This window comes from Sphaerodactylus townsendi, linkage group LG06 (genome assembly GCF_021028975.2).
Source record: "Sphaerodactylus townsendi isolate TG3544 linkage group LG06, MPM_Stown_v2.3, whole genome shotgun sequence".
NCBI lineage: Eukaryota > Metazoa > Chordata > Lepidosauria > Squamata > Sphaerodactylidae > Sphaerodactylus > Sphaerodactylus townsendi.
The window spans coordinates 120,650,870-120,659,245 of NC_059430.1; positions in this window are offsets into that span (position 1 = coordinate 120,650,870).

An 8,376-nucleotide genomic window follows, 5' to 3' on the forward strand; every position below is an offset into this window, starting at 1 on the left:
AGCTGTTCAATTATTTGAATCCCACCACTGATCCCATCCCCCAAGTGGTAAAATAGGGAAAGCATTTCAGAAGAGACAGCTACCAGAGAATATGGCCAGTTGTTGGTAAATAGAGACAGATTTGTGAACACAGCAAGACTTGGCTTCAGAGTAACCAGTCATAAAATTGGGCTGAGCTCCTTTCTGAGTGGAATGAGTCCCATCTAATCTTTCCATCTTAATGACGCGTGGAGGGTTTTTTATATATATACGAGTTAAATAGCCAGTTCTTAGTTAAATATCTTCAGTTTGTTTTTTGATCCAATCTCAGTTGGTAGCATTTTCGTGTTTGATTTGTTCTCCGTTTCCCTCCTCCTCAGGAATTTACTCACCTGTCAAGAAATACAAAACTGGCCACCCTCTTCTTTCTCAGCCTGGAGGTTGGGTTTCACGACCTACCGAAATGGAGGCTGGACAGAGATATCCCCTCTTGAATGTGCTGCTCATGGTGACTGATCTCATATTGCTCCATGGTAAGGTCAGAGCTGATATTCAGCATTTTTTTTAAAGTGCGGCATTTTCTGGTTTCTCTACCTTTGCTTTCCCTGCCAAGCAATCTCAAAATGCTGCAGGGGATTCTAAGCACCAAACTAGGCAGTCCTGTGAGGTCCAACCCAGAAGTGTGCCGATCCAGCACAGATTTTCTCCAGCATAAACCTTCCGGCTTCAATAGACTCGGAACGAAGTCACTATAATGTGCAGGATTACATTGCCAACCTCTTTAAAAGACAGACAGTGTTATTTATTTACTTTTGTTCTGAAGCTCGTACTATGTGTATGTTGGTTGGAGGGGTTCTTTGCTAGGCACTATAACAGTGATGGTGAACCTTTTCGAGACCGAGTGCCCAAATTGCAACCCCAAAACCACTTATTTATCGCAAAGTGCCAACACGGCAATTCAACCTGAATACTGAGGTTTTAGTTTAGAAAAATGGTTGGCTCCAAGGCGTGCGTTACTCGGGAGTAAGCTTGGTGGTAGTCGATGGCTTTGCTTTGAAGCAAACGTGCAACTCTTCCAACGGGTGAATCACGATCCTAGGAGGGTTTACTCGGAAGCAAGCCCCATTGCCAGCAACCAAGCTGACTCCCAGGTAAAGGATCGCGCTTTAGTACTTCGCATGAAAATCAGTGGTGTTTAACAGCACTTAACAGGGTTACCTACACTGCTTCCCCAAAACTAGGTCTTAGGTTTAATGTTAATAATCGAGCCCAGCGGCCCAGGCCAGCCTAGATATGTCTGGGGGGGGGGGGGGCGCACTCTGTTTGCATGTGCCCACAGAGAGGGCTCTGAGTGCCACCTCTGGCACCTGTGCCATAGGTTCGCCACCACTGCACTATAACATCTTGGATGGTTTCAGACCCCTGATAAGCTTCTAAGGGCCCTTCAACTCCCTTTGAAAAGCCACTTCTGTCCTGAGATGACCAATAACATTTAAGTTTTGACTGAGTTTCATTCCAGATAGAAAGGCATTTTTAAAATGTCTTTTTAAAAAGCATCCTTGCTTTTGCTCATTTTTTTCCCAGATGCAGGAGTAAATCCATGCACCATTTGTTCAAAGCCTTCCCAGGTATACCCTCCCCCCCAAATGTCATTATTGATGGCTTTTGGGGGGCCCTATTCTTATATTTCGGGAGAAGTGATTTCTTTGATGTATTGTTGAACGCTTTCACGGCCAGACTCAACTGATTATTGTGGGTTTTCTAAGCTGTGTGGCCGTGGTCTGGTGGATCTTGTTCCTAACGTTTCACCTCCATCTGTGGCTGGCATCTTCAGAGGTGTATCACAGGGAGAAGTGTGTGTGATACACCTCTGAAGATGCCAGCCACAGATGCTGGCGAAACGTGAGGAACAAGATCTACCAGACCACGGCCACACTGCCTGGAAAGCCCACAACAACTCATTTCTTTGAGTTTAGTGGAACTTACTCCCAAGTAAATTCAGAAACAAGAACAGCCTCTGTGGGGGAAAAAAACAGAGATGAAAGATGGTAATTATATGGATCAGTTCAATGGTAACAGAGAAACTGGTTTGCTTATTTATGTCTTGCTTTGCTCTCCAATGAGACCAAACTAGCTTAGAACATTGGCCCCTTCCACACACACAAAATAATGCATTTTCAAACCACTTTCAACTGTTTGAAAGTGGATCTTGCTGTTCCGCACAGCTTCAAAGAGCACTGAAAGCAGTTTGAAAGCGCATTATTCTGCATGTGCGGAATGAGCCATTGTTCCCCCTCTTCTATTTTTATCCCCACAACAACCTGCAAGGGAGGTTAGACCAAGAAAGTCTCCTATATCCTAGTCTGACTTTTTGACCACTACACTACACTGCCCCAGGGGCTCTTTCCAGGTGGAAAATGGCAAAGAGAGGAGGCATAAGCCCCTTTCCCTACGTGCTACAGTTGTCATCAGAATCAGGCCCGACATGTCTGGAAACTGATTTTCCAGGAGGGAACTTGCAATTGGTTGTGGGAAACTCTGGTTCGAATCCCCACTCTGACATGGAAGTTCCTGGGAGACCTTAGGCCTGTCACACACTATCAGCCTGACCTACCCGGTACTGTTGTTGTGAAGACAAAGTGGAGGAAGGCAAACGATGGAGGCTGCTTTGGGTCCCCATTGGGGAGAATGGCAGGATAGAAAAAAAGTAAATAAATGCACGTGCGATTTAAATGGGCTGCCCCAGACACGACCCGAGTACTTGGACGGTGTAATTTGGCCATAAGCACATCCAAGATCAGGTTGCAAGCACAGCGTTCTTTTTAATGTGCTTGAAAACAAATTACTTACGGCTCTCTTACAAAGAAAGACAATTTGCTTCCAAATGCAGCAGAGGAGACTCTGAGTAAAAGTAAATACAGAAAGCAGAGAAAGTTGCTTGGAGGGGGGAGGGGGTGGCAGCATACCTGCGCCAAAAGTAATCCTTGGCATGAGAAATAGGGGGATTCCAAGTCCATAAGTGTTCCTGGCTCAATTCTCTGGAAAGTTGGAGGGTACGTTCCATATTTGAGTGACACGCTGAAGGTACTTCAGCCGGCAGGTCATTAGCTTTGGGAATCAAAAGGTAAAGGGGAGGTGAATGACAAGAAACTTGCATCCGAGCAGAACGTCACCCACAGCTCACTCCCCAGGTATGAGGCAGCAGGAGGCAAGCCGCACATGTCACGAAACCTGGCGCTGTCTCCCCACCCTGTACCTTTAGCTGTCAGTCATTCCACAGCGCTGAAAGTTTAGGAAATGACTGGCTAAGGAGGGTAGGGGCAGAACTTGGCAAGGAGAAGAGAGCCCCAGGGCGCTGTTTCAGGGGTGGGATTTGCAAACATGCAGGTAGGCAGAAGGCCCATAGCTACGGTGAGGTAAAAAAACGCTGGGTCCCATCAATCATTTGTTCTGTCCCTCCGATCCTCCTCACTAGGGTTGGTGCGGAAACCCATTGCGAGTCCTTCAAGTGTAGATTCTCTAGGCAAAAAAAGAAAGGCACTGCGGTAAAAAGGTGTGCATTCTCTCATAAATCTTCCAAATGTGAAGATTTCTTGCTTTGTGGCGTAGAAGGTTAAGAGCTCGTGTATCTAATCTGGAGGAACCGGGTTTGATTCCCAGCTCTGCTGGCTGAGCTGTGGTGGCTTATCTGGGGAATTCAGATTAACCTGTACACTCCCACACATGCCAGCTGGGTGACCTTGGGCTAGTCACAGCTTCTCGGAGCTCTCTCAGCCCCACCTACATCACAGGGTGTTTGTTGTGAGCGGGGAAGGGCAAGGAGATTGTCAGCCCCCTTGAGTCTCCTGCAGGAGAGAAAGGGGGGATATAAATCCAAACTACTCCTCCTCCTCCTCCTCCTCCTCCTCTTCTTCTTCTTCTTCTTCTTCTTCTTCTATTCAATTGGCTAGAACAGAATTAGCTTAGCAGGGCTGAAGTATTTTTAAAAGTCTGGGGGGAAGGGGTGACATAGGGTGTCTGAAACCTTTTTTGCACTTTTCCCATTTGTGTAACCCTAGCTCTATTGCATTGCTTATGAGATCCCTTGCGGTATTCAATTATGTTGCTTTTTACCATGTCTCCACCTTGAATCTCAAGTACAAAATTGGTAAATAAATAATAAACAACAAATAAATAACAAGAAAGAAAATAAATAATGATGGGCTGACCCCTGCTGTACTCATTTGAAGAAGAAGTGTTTGGATTTATACCCCACTTTTCTCTCCTCTAAGGAGACTCAAGGCAGCTTACAAACTTCTTTCCCTTCCTCTCCCCACAACAGACACCTTGTGAGGTAGATGAGGCTGAGAGAGTTCTGAGAGAACTGTGACTAACCAAAAATCACCCAGCAGGCTTCATGTGTAAGAGCAGCGAAACAAATCCGATTCACCAGATAAGAGTCCCCCACTCATGTGGAGGAGTAGGGAATCAAGCCCGGTTCTCCAGATTAGTGTCTACTGCTCTTAACCACTACACCACACTGGCTCTCCCAGGGAAAGTTTTCTAGCTATGGGCCCGGTAGGCAGGGGATTAGGATGAAGGAGAGAGGATCTAGAGGGCTGAAATAAACGGCACAGGCAGATGGGATTAGGGGCATCAGACTGCGATGTCAAGGGACAAGAATTAATGCATTTAAGAGATAGTCAGGGGAGTTGCAGGCTTAGAATCCTTATCCCAGAAGCTCAAAACACTCTCATTGATAGAAGGAAGGAATGTTTGCTTTTAGATTTTCTGATTCTTGGTTAGGAAATTCTTGGAGATTTTAGGGCGTAGTCTAGGGAAACGGGGTTTGGGGAGGAGAGAGGCTGCTGCAAGGCATGATGCCATATACCTTCCTCCAAACCAGGCATTGTCTCCAGAGGAATTGATCTCTGTACTCAAGTCAACCGCGATTACAATTGCAATCCCAGCCGAATTACAATTGTTCAGTTCAGCAGAATTATAATTGTAATTCTGGCAGAATTCCAGGCCTTTGGGGTCCCCAATTTGCAGGTGAGGGTTGAAGATCTGATAATACAGCTGATCTCCAGAGAAAACGGCTGCTTTGGAGGGTATTCTATTCCACTTGTAACCACGGGCCAGTCACACGCTCTCAGCCCTGGCCCTGGCTAGTATTTGGATGACTGACCTCCAAGGAATACCGGGGTTGTGATCCGGAGGCAGGTGATGGCAAACCACCTCCGAACATCTCTTGCCTTGAAAACCCTGCAGGCTCACCATAAATCAGCTGCGACTTGATGGAAAAAATACTTCACCGAGGTCGCACCTTTCCCCAGGCTCCACCTTCCATATCTCAAGGAATATCCCAAATCAGAGGTGGAAAGCCAACTCCAATGGGTAGTTGGCAAGGCTGCTGAGAGTAGGACAGGGACAAAATTCCCAGAGTCCAAGTCAGCCCATGGCTGCATAGCATGAGGCCTGGATTTATTTGGGTGGTGTGTAGAGACCCCAGCTCCGGGTTGGGAAATGCCTGCAGATTTGGGGAGCAAATCTTAAGGAGAGTAGGGTCTAGGAAGGGAAGTGACTTCAATGAAGTATAACACTAATATAGGGCGTGCCTTCTAAAGCAGCCATTTTCCCCAGGTGAATTGATCTCTGTCATCCATCATCTCTGTAACCCGAGCTGTAATCTCAGGAGATCTCCAGCCACTCCTTGGAGTTTGGCAATCCTAGCAGATGGCTGAGGGGCAGAGGTGGGATCCAGCAGGTTCTCACCAGGTTCCAAGAGTGGGTTACTAATTATTTGTGTGTGCCGAGAGGGGGTTACTAATTGGGTCTGCTTTTCTGTTAGAAATTCCATTAGGTCCAAAAATCATAACATCCTGTTGTTTCCTATGTGGCTGGTTAGCGAAGGGAGAAAACGGGATAATTCTCCCTGTTGGGCTGTTTTAAAAACATGTTTTAGAAATATGATAAAGTTCCTTGTTTAAGGAAAGTATCCTTCTTTTGATTTCTAGAAACAAAATTAAGTATTTGAAAGTATTAAGTATTTGACAGGCAGTCAATTAGAGGAGAAGTAGTTGTTTCTGTTGGCAGTAGATGATAGGACTTGCTATAATGAGTTTAAATTATGGACAGAAAGATACCAGGTGGAAATTAGGAACTTTTTTTTACAGTAAGAGTTTTTTACAGTAACAGAGAAATTATTAATGCCCCGCCCCCGTCGTGCCCCGCCCCGCCCCACTGGTGCTACGCCACTGTTTGAATCCCACCACCATGGGAACCTGTTACTAAAAATTTTTGGATCCCACCACTGCTGAGGGGCATCTGTGGAGGCCTGTGCTGTCTCTTGACGATGCTGTCTGTACTCTGCTCTGGCCTGCCTCTCACAAACAGAGACACAATGAGGCGCCTCACCTCAGGAACATCTCACAGCTGTTACAATCCTCCTTAATCTCTCTGCTCTCTGCCTGAAAACAACAGCGGCTCTAGTCCTAACCTGCTGATACTGGCAACGAGGTTTAAAAGCATACAGGACCCCCACCCGTACACATACATGCCTTCCCTGTTCAAACACAGCCCAGTCAAAAGATCCCGTACCTTCCCCATGTAGTTTCCCCAAGTGGCCCAGGTCGGAAGCTCGCAATTCATGGGGGCAAACTCTCCCTTCTGGGCTTCTGCTGTGGCTAGAGCAAGGGGCAGGGAGACATATCCTGTAATCTCCTTTGCACAAGAAGAAGAAGAAGAGTTTGGAATTATATCCCCCCTTTCTCTCCTGCAGGAGACTCAAAGGGGCTTACAATCTCCTTGCCCTTCCCCCCTCACAACAAACACCCTGCGAGGTAGGTGGGGCTGAGAGAGCTCCGAGAAGCTGTGACTAGCCCAAGGTCACCCAGCTGGCGTGTGTGGGAGTGTACAGGCTAATCTGAATTCCCCAGATAAGCCTCCACAGCTCAGGCGGCAGAGCTGGGAATCAAACCCGGTTCCTCCAGATTAGATACACGAGCTCTTAACCTCCTACGCCACTGCTGCATAACAACTCCGTTTGCTTTAAAAGTACAGAAGCACTGGAAGAGGAAGAAAGAGGACAACTCGGCTGTTTTTCAGTTTGTTTTTCATTTACTCCTTAAAAGGGGGTTTTAAAAACCCAAAACGTTGACATCTGAAAACTGCCAGAGGGGGGAAGAGGATGATGACCTTCTCAGCCAGGATAACGGGAAGCAAGCGTGGGCAGTTCGGCTCTTCCTGGACCAGCCTGGACCCTGGCCTTTTACTATCTTTGACAGTGGGATGGGGCGCACCCATTTCAGGGGAAAGCCCTTTGAACTGGAAGCTGCAGGCTAAATCCCAGGCTGTGTGGGATTTGCCCTTTGCTGACCCGGTAAGGCGGGGACGCTACGTGGGAATCGACAGAGCCCACTGCAAGCCAATCTCTGAAGTGACTAATCCCAGCAGCATTTGACGAAGGATTCCATATGTGAGCCTGACATAAGCCAGAGGTTGCCGGACTTCAGAGGAGGAAAAACGGAGGAGAGGCTCCAATTGACGTCCCTCTTAGGACAGAAACCCTGGACTTGGTTCCATCTTTTCTGCAAGGGTGTATGCGGGATATGGAGACGGCTTTGCTTACTTATTTACTTTCTTTTCACCGCTGTTCTCCACAGGGACCCAAAGTGGTTTACAACAGTATCGCGTTCTCCAATATTAACACCTCAGTCAAAGCTAAAGAAATATGTCTGTTTACATATTTATACCCTGCAGGGGCGGAGCGAGGGGGAGCTGCGCCCAGGGCATGCCTGCGTCCTCCACCCCCACCCTGGAAGGCTGCTGGAACTCCCCTGCCACCCCCCTGCACCGCCGCACGCCCGGTGCGTCACACCCCGCCCCACCCCCCTGGCACTACACTACTGATACCCCGCTTTTCTCCCCAATGGGGAGACCAAATGGCTTATATTGTTGTCTTCTACCCCGTTTTATCATCCCACAACACTGTGAAGTAGGTCAGGCTGAGAATCTGTAACCAGCCCATGGTCACCCAACAAACTTCCATGGCAGAAAGCAGCTTTAAAACCCAGTCACTCCAAACCAAGTCTGATGCTGTAACCTTTACACCACGCTGTTGAAGGTGAGAATGTATTCATATAGCACAACACTACGAGCGGCAGTGGCGTAGGAGGTTATGAGCTTGTGTATCTGATCTGGAGGAACAGGGTTGGATTCCCCGCTCTGCCGCCTGAGCTGTGGAGGCTTCTCTGGGGAATTCAGATTAGCCTGTGCATTCTCACACACGCCAGCTGGGTGACCTTGGGCTAGTCACAGCTTCTCAGAGCTCTCTCAGCCCCACCCACCTCACAGGGTGTTTCTTGTGAGGGGGGAAGGGCAAGGAGATTGTGAGCCCCTTTGAGTCTCCTGCAGGAA